We start from the raw sequence: 17,733 nt of genomic DNA, 5'->3' as shown, positions 1-17,733 counted from the left end.
TCTGACTCAGTATAGCCGTTCTTATGTAGAATACTCTGGCCAGCTTACGGATCTCGTAGTGCTAGGCACTGTACAAACGCATAGTACTAGACAGTTCCTGCTCTGAAGAGCTTAGAATCTAGTGCAAAGTGTAGTTAGTTATGTGGGAGTTGGACACAGAAAACACAAACTCATTTCATACATGGGCTACCAAAATTCCATTAGATAAGGACAATTCATCCTGATTGAACTCAGCAGATTCAAAACTGGTGACATACAGGCAAAAGCCTGTACAGTTCATTAGCAAAGCTTTAAGACATCCACTCCCCATAATTGTTAATGTTACATCTTTGAGAATGACACTTGTTATTGAAAGATAAACTTACCAAATCAATTTCTCAGCCTGCTCCAGAAGCAGACTGTGGTCTTGTAGTTACAGATAGCGTGACTAAATGCAACAATGCCCCTATTTTGGTAATCTCTGGGGAACAAACTCAGGACCTATAGAGGTAAAAGCATGAACCTCTACCACTTGACCTGAAGAATCTGATCTCTTGTCTTAGATAACATGTAAAGGTTTATCTGGTAAAGGCACAGTGCCACACTATGTTAGCATGTGCTACAGATTCACCCAGTCTCAAAGACTGTGTGGTAAAGTAGATAAAAATTTACTCTGTTACATTAGAAACTGGGGTTCTATTCCCAACTGTGTCTGTAGTGACCTTGTGCAATCTCTCAGCTATCTTATCTCTGAAATAGGCAAATTACAGTTACACCCTCAAGACAGCAGTTTGAGCCATATTCTCATAAGGGTATATAAAAATATTAACATCAGCCAAAGGAAGAACTAGGACTAGAACTCATGATGTCTGGGCTTGCAGGGAACCGTTGAAGAAGTCTCTCACTGCCCGGTTTTGTTTCCCAAAATTGTGAGGCCAGAGCTTCTCATCATGGCAAGACCCTTTACAGCAGAGGCTACATCACATTACTCATCATAAAAATCACAAAAGTTTGCAACAGTGCGTAAGTAACATTCCAAAAGTATCAACTGTCATTCAAGACATGACTGTTTATGTAAAAGATTTATTACACAGGAGGCCTGCATATTTTTAGATGTAGCTAGCGCTACAAGTGAGCATTAGATAAACAATTAGTTTTAAAAAGTTATTTCATCATTAATTATTCTAAACATGTCCTGCTTCCCAAACATTGGCCTGCTTCCATCCCCAGAAGCGTAGCCAGCTCCCATATTGACACTACAGCCTGGCACATGACACATTTTAACATCTACAGTAGAACCTCAGAGTTATAAACACCTCAGGAATGGAGGTGGTTAGTTATGAACATTTCAGAGTTACACAGTCTAAACAAAATGTCACGGTTGTTCTTTCAAAAGTTTATCACTGAACAAGGACTTAATACAGCTTTGAAACTTTACTACGCAGAAGAAAAATGCAGCTTTTAACCATCTTAATTGAAAGGAAACAAGCACAGAAAAACTTTCCTTACTTTATCAAATCTTCCGCTTATTTTTAGTATTTTATGTTTAACACAGTACTGTACTGCAGTGGTGAGCTGGAGCCGGTTCGCGCAAACCGGTTGTTAAATTTTGAAGCACTTTTAAAACCGGTTGTTAAAAATTGTTACGAAAACAAATGTTATAAAATGATTTTAAAACCGAATAATCTTAATCTTATAACACTGTGTCGAAAATAATACAACAGGGGTCAGCAACTGGCAGCATGCAAGCTGATTTTTACTGACACACTGCTGCCAGCTGGGCTCCCAGCCGCTGACCCCACTCAGCCTGCTGCCTGCCTGGGTGAATGGAACTGAGCGGAGCCGGCGGCCGGGACCCCGGCTTGCAGGAGCCAGCAGACGGAACCCCACACCGGCGGCGGGTGAGTCACTCAGCCCGCCGCCAGCCCCGCGCAGCCTGCTGCTGGTCTGGAGTTACAGCCACTGGCCCCTTCCCAGCTGGGGTCCCAGCCATTGGCCCCGCTCATCCCGCTGCTGGCCTGGGTGAACGGAGTCCCCAGCCAGCAGTAGGCTGAGCGGGACCAGCACCCTGGCTGGCAGGAACCGGCGGACGGAACCCCAGACCGGCGGCTGGTGAGCCACTGCCAGTCTGGAGTTCCGTCTGCCACCCCACTCCGCCCACTGATGGTCTGGGGTTCTGGCCGCCAGCCCCTTGCCAGCTGGGGTCCCAGCTATTGGCCCCGCTCAGCCTGTCGCCGGCCCCGTCCCACCTAGACCGCTGCCAGTCTGGGGTTCCATCGGGGGCTCCTGTCAATGTAAAATTTATAACTGGCATGGGAAACCTTACATTAATGAAGACTTGGCATGCCACTTCTCAAAGGTTGCCGACCCCTGTAATACGGTATACAAAATAAACTTCAAATGCAAAGGGATGCGGAATTCTAGCCGTTAAAGAGCCGTTTCTACAACAGATAGGTCAAGATTTATGTTGCTATGTGCACGCGCATGTAATGTCATCATAGGCTGCGACTCGACGCATCCTGACGCGAGACAAAAGTCTAGTTTATTATTTTATTAACAGGGGTCGCACTTGCCTCCTTCGTGCACTTGCTCAACTGTTTTCTATACAATTCAACATAGCCAGCGAGTCATAGTCGGTCTGTTTGTTTCTAGTAAATTGCACGTGATATTTCAGTGTGTAATAGTAACTGGACTGTTATTCGAAGATTAAAGGTTTCTATTCAATATTACTTACCCTTCATAATGAAACGCCAGAACAGCATCAGTGATTGCTTTTCCAATAAAATGACAAAATCAATTAGTCAGTAGTTCTAGAAGTGAAAATAATTATTTAAATACTGAAAATGCCAATGACAATTTTGGTGATGAAAATATCTTAAAATGTTGAATCATCTGAAAATATGTCCGCAATGGAAGAGGATATGCATGATTGTGAAAATGTAGTACCCAATTGTTGGACTTTCAAGCAGGCACAATATTTTTTAAAGAAATATAATGGCTTGATAGTTGAAGGCAAAAAAACTTGGCTGTTTCCACTGTGCAAATACATCACATTTGGGGGTCCTTGGAGGAAAATCTTTACACATTTCTTCAGAATGGCAAAAGTGTACTATTAAAGCATCTGGAACTGATAAAAAAAAGTTCAGCAAGCTTCATTAGGAAAAAAAAAAGAAGGAACATTTTGAATCAAGCTCTCATTTGAGAGTTATAAATATTTTCAATGAATCTAAAAAAAAGAACTCTCGCTACAGTAATTGATAAACTTACTGAACAAAATATTGCAATAACCAGCAAAAATTTCAACATAGTTTACAGCTTAGTAAAAAGAAACCAACCAATGTCAGATATGGAGGATGAAGTAGAGCTACAAATTAAGAATGAAACCGATTTAGGGAACTGCCTACATTCTCGATTTTCGGCCATCAGAATAGTAGAGAATATTGCTGAATAAGAAAACAAATTTGTAGTAAAATCATCTAAAACAATTTAAAGATTTGTATTATTATTGATGAAACTTCTACAATTTCAAGTAAAACTGTGCTTGTAATTCTTATAAAATGTGAACTACAAAATTCTTCAAAAGCAGAAAATATTTATAATGTTTTGAGAAATACATTAACTGATACAGGACTTGACACAGAATATTTAAAGAAAAATGTAATCGTATTTTGTTCTGATGGCACGAGCACCATGCTTGGACATAAATCTGGAGTTGCTACAAGACTGCTTCAAGATTTTTCCAAACATCATAATTTGGCATTGTTTGAATCATCGGCTACAACTGGCTTTAGATGATATCAATGAAATAAGCCATTTCAAGATTTTTTTGGACAAGATTTAGGCAATTTTTCATCAGTCAAAATAAAAGTCAGTTTGAACTTAAACAAGTTTTTGAAGAACTATATATTGAAATCATCAAAATAGACCGTGTTTTTGGTCCACGATGGGCTTCTTGTAGCCTTTGACAACTCTAAGTGGTCTGGAGAGCTTATCCAGCTCTTTATATTTATTTTTCAAAAAAATAAGACATTTTCTGGCATGAAAAAAAGATTGAAAAACAAAATTTTTAAAAGACTTGGCATTAGTGATTGACATTTTGGATGAACTTGCATGATCATCAAATGCACTGCAGGCGAGACAATTGAGTTTGACAAAGGCAGATAAGCTAATCAAACGAACAATTGATTTTTTCATACAATTAAAAGATAGTTTTAGTATATAAGAAAATAAAATTAATGAAATGATAGAAAGTGATGCTATTAAATGCATGAGTTTGAAGATAATGTAAGGTTTAAATCACTATCATGAGACAAAATAATAGAGTGCATTATTGAAAAAATTAAGGCGAGATTTGTAAACGAAAATCACATTAAATATAAAGAAGATATTTTAGGTCATTCTAGTAATACACCTAAAAAAGTTGAATTATTCAATGTTATGGATCCCACTTCATGGAATATTGAAGAAGTCAGGTTACTTTAGAAATCAGGAGAAGAAAAAGTGCATGAATTAAATAAATTCATAAAATTTGTAGTCTATTTAAATGATTTAAAAAAAAACTTCCTGATCCGGAAACAATAAGGAAAGCAAAGCAAATTATGAACACAATTACAATTAGTTCTGCAGAAGCAGAAAGAGCTTTTTCGTTGATTAATATTATTTGTAGTAATAAAAGGGTGAATTTAACAATTAAACATATCTCAAGCTTTATGACCATCAATCTGTGGGGAAAACCACTAAGTTCCTGGAACCCAATACCATATGTTAAAGCACGGATGAGAAGTCATCGATCCACATTAGATACCAGAGTTTGTGTATCCAACACCAAAGATTATGGAGAAGATCAAGAAGCAATTTGAAAATTACTACCTAATTAGTAATAAATAATGTACTTCAATATTCTTTAAAATATTGCTTGTTGCATTGTATACTTCAACATGAATATATTGCACTTTTTATTTTTAATAACTTAAGTAGTTCACAGGTAATATTTTAAAAATACAAGAATAAGATATTTCATTCTTAAATATTATCATTGTTTGCTTACTCACACATCTTTACATTTTCTTCTTTTCAAATGTATTTTAAATTTGTTTAAGAAAGCAATACTTTGTTTCTATTGTAATAACAATAAAAAAACATTTTTACATGTTTAAGTATGACATAATACATTGCCATTTCTTATGGAAAAAGGTACAAAAAATACATACTGGGGCACATCCCATAAATCAGAACTTTTTATAGGGAACCGGTTGTTAAGATTTGGGCAGCTCATCACTGCTGTACTGTATTTGTGCTTTTGGGGGGGTGGGGATAGAGGGGGTGGTTCTCTGCTGCTGCCGGATTGCATACTTTTGGTTCCAAATAAGGTGTGTGGCTGACTGATCAGTTTGTAACTCTGGTGTTTGTAACTCTGAGGTTCTATTGTAGAACAGTCTCCTGATGGAAGAAGCAGCAAGGTTTTATAGGGAGTCAAACAGCATGGCAAATGTGTTACTGTGTTTTCAAGTAAGCAAAATTGTACCACATACTTAACTCAAACCAATAGGTCCTGTTTACACTAAGAAAAATGGGGTCTACGCTACCCGCCGGATTGGCGGGCAGCGATCGATCCAGTGGGAGTCGATTTATCACGTCTAGTATAGATGCGATAAATCGACTGTTGAGCGCTCTCCCGTTGACTCCAGTACTCCACCAGAATGAAGAGTGCAAGCGGAGTCAACAGGAAGCTTCAGATGTCGACTTACCGCTGTGAAGTTGCGTATCTTATATTGACCTCGTGCAGTAGTGCAGACAAGCCCTCAATCAGGGGTAGAAGTAGACATTGGTCAGGCATTTTTACCACTATGTCATCTACCCCCTGCTCGGAGCCCCCCAAGCCTCACGTCTGTGCTTCTTCAGTAGCCTCAAAGCTAATAGGGAAATTCCAACATGGTGCATGCTAGGTGCATCATATTGGGTCTGGTGCTAGTTGAGTCTTCAAAGTTGCTAGCAGAAAAATAAAAAGCCTAGTTTAGAATCGTGCGTGGAATGTCTCTTATCTTTGCTATTTAGCACTTAGCTGAAGAGCTAATGGAAAGCACAGCTCAAACAACAGTTTAGCTTTTAAAGACTTCATCCAACTTTATGACCGACACTACTCAAAACGATACATACCTATTTAATGTTTTTGACAAGTTTGAAATGACAAGGTTCCTTCGCTTATAGAACTCAGCTGAATGAAAAATTCTTAAGAGGTGTTCTGTCCAGAATTCAAAGGGGTCAAGTAGGAATGCACAAAAAGGGAAGAGCTACAGCAAGCAGCAGCCACTCTTCTACCACCACCCAAGCCCACAACAATCTTCCTCAATCGCTGGAAAAATATATTCAATTAAATGTGCAAAAATTAGCGGCAGCAATCTACAAGAGAGTGTAGGATGAATGCAGCTACAAAGCACTGTGGGATTAGGAACCTGGAAACAAACAGCAGCTCTTTTTGGGACTATACATGGGGAAAAAAGGTTGAAAAACCCTGATATATTTTATATAATTTGTCATGTAATTTAAAAAAAAAAAATCAAGAAATGCTCAGGGATGGAAATAAAAGTAGTTCAAATATGGGCAAAAATGATGAAGTGTTAATATGACACTCTGACCTCACTACTACATGCCCCAATGGAAAGCTATTTGTTTCTAATTACATACATTTAAACACCACTTACAGCAACACTGTGAGGAAAGCCACAAAAAATACTGTTTTCATTCAGGATCTGATGCCATCGCAATGGCAGTTTTGACTTCAAACCTTTAAAACATTTCCTATGATCTAAAACTAGTCTGAAGAAAAAGCAGCAGCAAACAAATTAGTTTTTATCTGCAACAATAATTAAGTTGACAAATGGGTATACTGCTTATGTTAACTCACTTTAGCTATATTCAAAGAATTTTAAAATACACAAAAAGAAAAGGAGTACTTGTGGCACCTTAGAGACTAACAAATTTATTAGAGCATAAGCTTTCGTGAGCTACAGCTCACTTAAAATACAAAAACCCTTTAACAAACAGATTTTACTCAAATTAAAATGTAACAGCTTGGCCTGCCCAAAAAAAAAAAAAAAAGCGTGAAGCCAATTTAAAATCCAACTAGACCCAACCAAATACTCCAGAAATAATGAAACTTAAGTGTACACAGGCCAGCGAAACAGATGGCAAAGCCATGCTAGGAAAATCGATGTAGCTTGTTTTAACCAATCAGGGAACAAAGCAAGATGCCATTCCACCTCAAAGAGCAGCCATGGTGCTCTTTATTCTATAGTAATTAATCTATACACACATACAGTTCTCCTCTTCAAAAGAAAACAATATCAAACAGGAGTCCAAAATATTAAAAATGAAATTCTGAAGAGTGGCTAGAAATTATTAGAAATGGATACAGCAATTCAGAACCTGTCTGAAAAACTAACAAGGAATAGATCTCAGCTAGTCGCACAGCAACTAACTCCAAGAAGTTATTAAAATATACCTACTATGAAGTGAATGGTTCAAGGATCAGCAACAGTTCATAGAACTTTGCACCTCTAGGTCAGCAGTTCAAATCCAGACGAGACCAGTACTTAAGAGTTATCTAATGATCACTTTTTTTTTTAAATCATTGATTTAATTGAGGCTGAAACTTTTTTAAAATAATTTATAATTAACTAAGCATATAAAGACATACTACTAAAAGAGTCTCTTATTTGAATTTATTGAGCTGCTACAAGAAAAAAAATGAAATACTTACAACCGAAGCCCTGACCCTGCAAACATTTAAAAAGATATGTAATTTTACACACATGATTAGCCCCACTGAAATCAGTGGGGCTAATCAATGTGCTTAAAGTTAAATATCTGTATCTGCATAACATTCAGTGCATAACAGGCTAAAATTGTATTTTTATTAAAAACTTCTTAGTGGCGTAGAATCTGTGTCACATCATGAAGAACTAGCACTAGTAGCACAAGGCCCACTGACTTCAAACTCAGATGAAGCATAGCCTGAATGATGCAATTCAACTTTCTTGATTTGTAGAAGCCTGATATATCAGCAGGCGATGCTGACTGAAAATACAGCATGGGCTATTTTCTTATCTATTTTGCAATTGTACTCATAATAACTATGTTAATGAGGCTCTGGACTTTCTTTTCCAGCATAATGAATATTTTAAATGTGATACTTCTTGTAGAAAATACCTCCATGGAAAATATGAAATTCTAGGGAACTAATGTACAAAGCCCACTTTAGCAATTTAAGAAAGTAAAGAACTGGCAACATGCACATAAAAATCTGCTTTAATTTAAAAACTGAAGTAAACAATTTTTAAATTAAAAGTGGGATGTTTTTAAAATCTTTTTTATCCGCCCAGATTGGTATTTATTAAACATTTTGTGTCAGGCCCCTTGCGGATGTCTAAGGGCTTGTCTACACCTACCAGAGGATCCACGAGCAGTGATCGATGCATTGGCGGTCAATTTAGCGGGTCTAGTGAAGACCTACTAAATCAACTGCAGATCGCTCTCCCATCGACTTCTGTACTCCACTGGATTGAGAAGAGTAGGGGGAGTCAACGGGAGAGCATCTCCTGTCAACATCACGTAGTGTGGACCCCACAGTAAGTAGATCTAAGCTACATCAATTTGAGTTACGCTATTGACGTAACTAAAATTGCATAGCTTAAATCGAATTTCCCCTGTAGTGTAGACAAGGCCTAAGAGGGCAATCAATGAATGTCCAAGACGACTAATTTGCCCTCTGCACCGTAAGCGTTCCTAGAAATCTCTAGAACAGAATTACAATGTAAATTGGATAGAATGGGAAAGTTTGTTTTGCATCTGCCATACTTATTCTCAAAGAAACAGAACACTTTGTCTAGTAATAGCTGATATTTGTTAAGTGTTACAGCCAGCTCCATACATTTCACTCTCCCTGTCCAAAAAAGCTTACAAGCTAATCTTTTCAAGAACACTATATTTACTTTGAAAACATGCTAGTTCAGAACTTTACACCCTTACAGAAGAGTTTTATGAAGAGCAATTACATTAAGCAAATAATAATTCTAGAATAATACCATGTATAATAGGTAGGACTATAAATATACCTCAGTGTAAACTTCTTTCATAACTGAGCATTTAAAAAAAAGTATCACTAACATGTTAACATACCAGCATAATTCATTTCTTTAACCACAATCTTTCAGAAATCAAATGAAAAAATTAATAAGCTGATGCTAGTTAGAATAGACTTTATTCCCTTTTTTTAGTAAGGAGTGTCCTTAAGGTTTGTGGACTATCATTTGTAATATATAAAGCAAATCTATGCAGCTGGAAGTCAACACGCAGCAGCCTGCTGGTGGCACACTTCAGTTATCCTGAGACATCACAAATTCAGAGCACTCAGTGTGACAATGAATTCCTAATGTTGGTGAAGTTAGTTCTAAAAAACATACTTAACAGTAATAAAAAAAAGCAGGATATGGTGGACTTATAATAAAAAGACTTCCTTTTCCTCCTTCGCCATGGTACTTTGTTGGGTTATTTAATTTTCTCCAAAGATTTTAGAAATATAGTTTCTTACATCAGCTGACATTCAAACCACACAGTAAACTGTGAATTTGCAGCACTAAACTATTTTAGAATTTTAAGATTCTAGAACTGGAAAAGCAGAAACTTAAGGGTTCTTTGACCATTAGCTATGCACAAGTGTAATTAAGCATTTAGGTACAACTATCTTAGCCACTAGGAGCACATATATTTTTAAATAACTAAAATGTTGTGATGCTCTCACCCCTTGTGGGCCACTCCAAAAGAAACATTCTATACCCCAATGAAATTCTGAAATTACAAGTAATTTATTTCATTTAGCCAGGTGCTCAAATACCTTAATCGCATTTCAAATTGCATAGCATAAATCCTTCTTGGTGGTCCGGGCTGTCAGTTCTGTAATTAGTTAAACCACATGCCCCCCATCACCAACTACTCTACAGGGAATCGTGCTTCTCTTTACATCACTATTGTCTGCTGGTTGAGATGTATGTGTGTGCCTGCATCTTCTTCGGTCAGCCCCCAATCCCGTTCTAATTGTTACTCTTTACAGACAGGACCCCTCAATTCTATTAGTTTCTTGAACTTGAGTTTGTTAGAGTAATACCACTCTGAGGGCTGTGTCAACACATCTTTGTTGCTAAACGTCAGCGTGCATAAATGCTCTTTTCGGTACTTTGTCAGCACTTTTGCCGACAAAATACTTCCAGCCCCACGAGCGGCATTAGCTTTGTCGGCAGGAGAGCACTCCAGCTGACAAAGCCCCGTTCACACTGCCTCTTGCATCGACAAAACTTTTGTCTTTCGTGGGGGCACTTTTTAAGTACCCCTGAAAGACAAAAGTTTTGTTGACGGTGCCTATGCATAAACAACTCTAAATAAATCTACAGCTAGGAAATGCAAGAGCAAACTACTGAAAAAAAATACATTTTAAAGTGGAATCCCCTCACCTTGCCCACTCCCTAAGACCATTGCACCATGGAAGATTAAGCATGAAAATATTGTACTCACACATCAATGAACTACATTTAAAGATCAGATGATCCTGGTCAGCTTTGATAGTGTTTCATCAACTTTTTTAAAGGATAAATTTTAAAGGGCAATTTTAGTGAACATGGAATGCTTTAAACCCATTTTGATCCTTTGCATTTGAATCAGTGTTATAAAATGTGACTGAACGATACTATTTTCTAATCCCAAAACAGAGCCATTGGTATGTTTGCAGGTTGGGTTCCTAAACTGCATTTTAGTTAAGTATCAAGAAACCAAAACCAAAACCAAACTGTAGCTTTAGCTATCAATATGTTGAGTGGAGAGAAGTGAAGAGACTTGCAGAATTGATTTTAAAGGCAATTACCTACGATATAAATTGCCGGAACAACATACACGTTGAGTTTAACTAGCCCAGCACAAAAAGAGACGCGAGGAACTTTAGGCAGATAGAAATGGACACTATTGAACAGTCCTCAGAGCATCTGCCTACAGTCACAGTACAGCTGGCCAGCGAGCCCTCACACATATTGACTGACATCAGCATCAGCGGTCTTTAGGCCTAAGCTCGTCTGAACGCCCTGCAGAGAGAGGCGCCCGAAGCAGACTCCATCGCCCAGCGCCATATCCCAGCAGGCTCGCGCTCCGGCTTGAGCAATTCGCAGCCTCTCCCTCCCCAAATATTCCAGGGATGCAGGCGGCTCCCCAGCGCCTTTGCACCCAGACGGCCCCGCTCTCCGCGCGCCACGCCCGGGCGACGGGAGCAAGGGGCAGCCACGGGGCGAGCGGCCAGCAGCAGCCGCCAGCCCCGAGTCCCCCGCCCCGGCGGGGCCGCAAGCGCCGGCCGCGGGGTCCCGCCACCCGTTGCGGGGTCAAGCGAAACCAAACCTCGCCCTGCCCCGGGGCCGGCCCCGGCCGCGGCGCCCCGCACCTGCCGCCGCGCGGCTCCCCGCGCCGGCTCCAGCCACAGGCCCGCCGCAGCCCCGAGCGCTCCGCAGCCTCCGCCTCTCAGCGCCCGCCAGGGCGGGCGGGCGCAGCCCGGGGACGGAGCGTCAGGACCTGGACAGGTCCCGGCGGGGCGGGGCGGTCCTCCCGGCGCGGGTTCAGGGGGTGCCGGGAGAGCAGCAGCAGCAGCAGCAGCAGCAGCGAGCCCCGCCAGGGCCGCCCCTCACCTGGCCGCGGGTCCTACGGCTCCGCCACGGGCCAGCGGGCGGCGGCCGCCTCGCGCTCCCCTCAGCCGACAGAGCGCGGGCGGCGGCGGGCAACGGCGCTGCTCGGCTCCGGCCGACCGGCCCCGCGCGCACGCGCGCTGCTCCACAGCCCTGCCGGCGCGAGCCCGCCGACGCGTGCATGCGCCTCTCCCGCCAGCCGGGGCCGCGGGCTAATTGGGCCGCGGGAGGCGAGGGGCGGGCCTTGGCGCGCGTGCCGAGGACCGTGCGGCCCCGAGGGGGAGGAGTCCGAGGAACGAGCCCGGCCGCTGATTGGTGGGGAGGTGCGGAGCCGGGCACGCGCCTCGGCTCCCCCGGCTGCCAGGAGCTGCAGAGTGGCGCGGGAGCGCGGGGCGCGTGCCCGGGCGCGAGGGGGCGGCAGGTGCAGGGGCCGCCCGCGGCTCCGGGCCCCCTGGCGGGCGGGGGGCGGGGCTCGCTCGTGTCTTGCGCGGTTCCCACCGGACCCGGGGCCGCCCCGTGCGGGCGGCTGCCGCGGCGCCCCGGGCTTGCCAGGGGGCCTCTGCTGCCCCCCCCCGGTTCTGGGGCGGCTCTGGCCTTTACGGGCCGGGCTGTCACGAGTCCCACCGATAGTCATGGCGTTTCAGGCCCGCAGAGACCCCAGAATCCTCCGCTCCGAGCACCTGCGTGGCCGGTCGGGGACCCCCCGGCACCTGCTCGCGGAGGGAAACGGAGACAAAGAACAACAGGCCGCCGGCGGCTACAGACTGGCGTGCGGGGAGAGACCCCGGCCCCGCCCCGCCCCGCCCCGGCGGGGAAAGGGTTAAGTGAGAGACGCCCACCTAAACCTGGCAAGTGACCCCCCCCCCCGCTGCAGAGGAAGTTGAAACCCCCCCGGCTCACCAACCAGACCAACTGGAAGGGAGCTCGGGGCCTGCTAAGCCCTGCTGAGACTGATCATTGCAAGCAAGCGCAGCATAGGGTCCCACTCGTAAATGTGTCACCCTCGCTCCCCCTCAAACTCTTTACCCTCTCTCTTAAAACTAATGAAGTTGTTTGCCCCCCTGAGGGGAGTGAAGCCCTCATCCCACACCATCTGGGTAAAAGAAAAGGGTCCAGGCATCTTTCTTGGGAGCAATTGGGAGAGGCTGTTCCCCCAAATAGGGGGAGGCCTCCAGCCGAAATACGGGGCATGTAACTTTCATCAGCAAGTATTTTAGTCATTGTTCTTTCCAAAATCAGGACCCTTGCTTGCAATAACTTTGCTTTGACCTTGCTCTGTTATACCATAAATAATTGACTCTCCAGGTCATTGCACCAGTTAACCGTTCAGATCCACCCGGTTCAGGCCAGGTCTATACTGTGAGTGCTATGCTGTACCAGCTAGACCAGTATACTGCACTGCTCCTACTGCGGATGCAGTTTAGCTGGTATCCATACTACAGGCTCTTGCTGGCACAGCTACACTGATCACGTAAATCACAACTCATTATACCCCTGACCAATATAGCTATGTGAGCAAGAATTTCTAGTGTAGACCTGGCCTTAGCTTTATTATGTCGGTCTGTAGCATAATGGTCCGTGGTCTCAGAGGGCAGCTAGTTTCTTGTAAAGAAAATGAGCCTTCCCCAAGTGCCATTCTTGTATGGATCATCATACCCTTGAGATTTCTGAGTGACTTTGTCTAGTCATTTCCAGTCTCTTTCATGCTCCCATAGGAATATATTACAGACTGCTAATATTCCTAGCCCTGCACACATGGAAGGATTTCACTCTCTAAGGGCTTGTCTGAACAAAAGTGTATCCTTTAACAATAATTAAAGGATACAACTCCCAGTGTGGAGTTATACTGGGATAACCGAGTGTTCTCTTGGTATAGCTCTTCCCATATGGGAAGGGAAATAAACTATACTGATCTAACTGTGTCTAATTAGGGATTGTACAGGTATAACTCTTGGGGTTAAAAAAAAAATCACACCTTGAACCCAAATAGTTGTATCAATACAAGAACTGTGTAGCCTTGACTTGAGGGCTTGTTTTCACCAGTTTTTAACTGCAAATTAACTGATTGCAGTTACCCTGAAGTAATTCGTACTAGATCTGGTCATGAATTTTCTAGTAAAATATAACTCTGCTAGCCCCCAAATATCATGGACTTAATAAAGACACTGGACTTATGACTCATTGCAACAATCTGTAAACTACTAGCCCTCCTTCATCCTATGACTGTAGTGTTATAACTGCCCACTTCACCCTGAATGATCTCTTGCAACATGTGGTAACTCCTTCTCCGTTCCATCTTGTGTTTAGCTGTCACACTTGAAGAACCTTTCCCAGACCCGAAGGAGAGCTCTGTGTAACCTCGAAAGCTTGTTGCTTTTACCAATAGAAGTTGGTTCAATACAAGATATTACCTCCCCCACCTTGTCTCTCTAATATGCTGAGACCAACACAGCTTCAACAACACTGCAAACAGTGAAATATAAAAGCACCCTTTGTTTTCCATCATACTCCCTTATCCTTGCTGGAACATTTATAAAGGGATTCTCACACATCTTCCTTCTAAAACTGACTCAGATGAAACCTCAAGAAAATGTAAAAGATTTCTTTTTTAGATGATCCACTTATGGAAATTAATTCTGTTTTTAGCAATGAATACAAATTTGCCATTTCGATGCCACTATATATGCAGTTGCTTGCTAATGAAGCTTTTGGATAATACCAAGTTTGTTGATATCTATCAACTCTCGGACTCCTTCCTTTCTGATTTTGACATCTGGCTCTTCCTCTCTTCAAAATCTACCTTGGCGACTTCACCTTTTGAGCTCACAACCTGTCCAACCTTTTAGCCTTCCATTTTCTTGCCTTCACCTTCTTGTTTGACCATCAAGTCTCCCATACACCAATGAGACCATTTCCTTATCTTCACTGAGCTCTACTTATTCTCAAACCTCTTACTAACTAGTTTCCAGTCACCGTCTAATTACCTGTAACAGTCTGCCAGGCCCTGCATTTCTGCCTTTCACCTGGCCTTTCCATGCCCTCCAATTCACTACCATCCCCAATCTCTTTCACTTTTAAGCACCCTCCTTTCCTTCCCCTTTCATTGATTCTGAAGTCAAATTCCTCAACTTTACCCCCCTGCAACCCTATATTTCTCTGACCCCCTTTCTCACGGCAGTGCTGTTCCAGACCCCCCTCACATCACATATTCCTGTTCCCCTTCATCTCTATGTTTCTTGCAAAAAAACTACAGCTTCCGTCCTTGAGTCCTATGCCTACAATTCACATCACCTATTTATCATCCTTGACTACCTTCTCAAGCCTTTTCTTGTAGTTCGATCCTTCTCTCTCTCCACCCAGGGCCTCGTGATATTTTCCCAAGAAATTTGACAAGATCCCTCCATTTTCAGCTCTTTTCAATCCTCATTTCCACCTCTTTCACTACCCTTTCCCATCACTTCTGTTATCCCAGTCACCAGCTCTGTGTAACTCATTTACTCTCCAGTTTCAATCCCTCAGCCTGTTCCCCTTGCCCAACCCCCCTCAGATGTTGATCTCCCTGGCCCAGATTCTCAGTTATTCTGTAACTACCATTGAAATCAGTGGGAATCAAGCAGCTAAATACCTTTGGAGATCAGATGTATTGTCACGTCCCTAAACCTCTCCTCTGCCTTCTTTTCTGTCACATGCAAACATGCAGCAGCATCCTCATCTGAAAACACTATCCTTTACCGCACCCTGTCTGTCAACCTCAGATCTGTCAGTGTGTCACCCACAATCAAAATGTGTGAAAAATTATCAAAACATGGAACACCTGTATTTTGTTACATCACCATAATTGATAGTTTATAGAGATTTTAACAAGAAAGCCTGCTTTAAGGGATGTTTTCTCATGGTGTGAATTAAATAAACCATTAAAATAAACCAACAACTGGGAAAAACAAACTATTTCATGCAGCCACAAGGATCTCCTCCCACGTGGCTCATCAACATGGATTGACAACTGGTTCTTCAGATAGCTAACATAGACCTCTGTCACTTGAGTTGCTATTCTTTATGTCAACCAGCCACAAGAGAGGGACTTAACCCAGTGGGTCACATAACTATTAGACAATCAGAGAATATTGGAAATCAGGAATCGTGGGTTTTATCCCTGGGTCTGGGAGGGGAATATGGAAGGAGGAGACCAGGCAAGAATGCTCAGTGTCAGTGACAGGCGAGGAGGAGTGCAAAGAATCATAGAATATCAGGGTTGGAAGGGACCTCAGGAGATCATCTAGTCCAACCCCCTGCTCAAAGCAGGACCAATCCCCAATTTTTGCCCCAAATGGCCCCCTCAGGGATTGAACTCACAACCCTGGGTTTAGCAAGCTAATGCTCAAACCACTGAGCATGTTGAGGGGTAGCAGGGAGTGGGAGGTCATGTTGGATTAAGTCAACTTCTGAAGATGTTGGCAAGATTCCATGTAAAGAGGAATGAGAGGTTAGGGGAAGGGTTTAAGGAGGGAGACAAAGGTGGCTGCAGATTCAAGTGTGGGATTCAGTGAGGGAGGAGCAGAGCTGTTTGACAAGATGGGGGGCCTGTTAGAGAGATCAGCAAGGGAGTAATGTTTGGATAAGACCAGATCAAGAGTGGCCATTATGGTGAGTAATTAACCCTTCTGTAAGCTCCTGTAATTTACAGTGCAGTCAAGTCTAGTATCTATTTTGAGATTACTTTTTGTTCATTTACTTCTACTATCACCAACCAGATATTTGCTTTGTATATTTATTAAGAGCCTCAGCCAAGAGCTCTTCCTGCATCATCATCAGCATAGATTTGTCCTTTAGTTGTATGTTCAAGAATGTATTTTGCTTTAGTATTTTTTTGCAGTATGTGCCAAGAGTGACATATGCTTGTAAAGTGGTTCCTTTATTGAATGCATTACACTGCACCCCACGGCATCATGTGATTGCTTTGACCTGGTTATATTACAAGTAATTCTGTCTCTAATTGGTCCATTAATTTACTGTTCAGATTCACATGACTTAGTGTTGTCGTGTAGGTCTGTAACATGATACTCAATTGTCTGATCTGGTGGCAAGTTTTGTGCCTTTCCCAACTGGCCTTTCCCTTATGTTCTGCCTTTCCCTTATGTTGACCACAGTATTCTTAGAATTACTGGATTTCTTTGCCAATCAAGGTGTTCCCGTCATGTTCCCACAGCACTGGACTGCAGCTCTCCCATGCCCCTGCCACATGCGGATTGAAGGATTTCACTCCCTCTGGTTTCTCTGTCATGTCACCTGCTTTCAGGGGAATGAGGAAGTGCTGCTGCCCTCTCCGCATGCTTTCTGAGTCCCTCAGTTCGAAGGGGGACCTGGCAGGCAGCATGCAGAGGGGGCAGCAGCTGGCAAGAAACCGAAATTTTACAGCCTAGCCCCAGTCACGTGATCTGGATTAGGGTTACCAAAGGTTATACCCTTGTCCCATGGCAGAGGTCAGTTGCTGCTCACTCCAGTGGTTACTGTTAGAGAGCTTTTTTGATAGTAAAGTGTCCCTTCCTCACCCTGCCTTTCTACAGGTAAACCCACAAAAATCCACCACCGTGGAGAGCATTTCCCAGGTGTGAGGAAGAGGCTGGCTGGGAACAAGCATGGGCTATCACCCTGCTCTTATCTCCCTGAGGGATGAGGAATTCCATCCCTCCCAAACCCCACAACGTCTTTCTTGGGACTCTCAAAGTGGGGACAGCACGAGGGGCTTCTATCCTAGAATCATACTACTTCTGTGACACTATTTCCTCCTCTATAAGGCAGCTTTCTAATCCTTTAATTATTCTCGTGGCTCTTCTCTGAACCCTCTCCAATTTATCAACATCCTTCTTGAACTGTGGACCTCAGAAATGGACACAGTATTCCTGGAGTGGTTACCTCAGTGCCAAAGACAGATAAAATAACCTCTCTACATCTAGTCGAGATTCTCTTGTTTCTGTAACCAGAGATTGCATTATTCTTTTGGGTCACAACATTTTCATAGAATCAGGAATATCAGGGTTGG

General features: G+C 42.8%; 1 protein-coding gene across 7 annotated transcripts in view; it reads right to left on the bottom strand.

Annotated features, from left to right (window-relative positions):
- Positions 1–11,844, bottom strand: part of ADARB1 (adenosine deaminase RNA specific B1) — a 277,982-nt gene extending 266,138 nt beyond the window's left edge. For all 7 annotated transcript variants that reach the window (XM_038421053.2, XM_043505834.1, XM_038421051.2 and 4 more), the window contains exon 1: positions 11,697–11,844. The gene's annotated coding sequence lies outside the window, so the exon portion shown is untranslated. The remainder of the gene's footprint in view (positions 1–11,696) is intronic.
- Between the last annotated feature and the right edge of the window lie 5,889 nt (positions 11,845–17,733).

Source organism: Dermochelys coriacea, chromosome 11 (genome assembly GCF_009764565.3).
Source record: "Dermochelys coriacea isolate rDerCor1 chromosome 11, rDerCor1.pri.v4, whole genome shotgun sequence".
NCBI classification, from domain to species: Eukaryota; Metazoa; Chordata; order Testudines; family Dermochelyidae; genus Dermochelys; species Dermochelys coriacea.
This window is presented reverse-complemented; position numbering and strand designations above follow the sequence as displayed.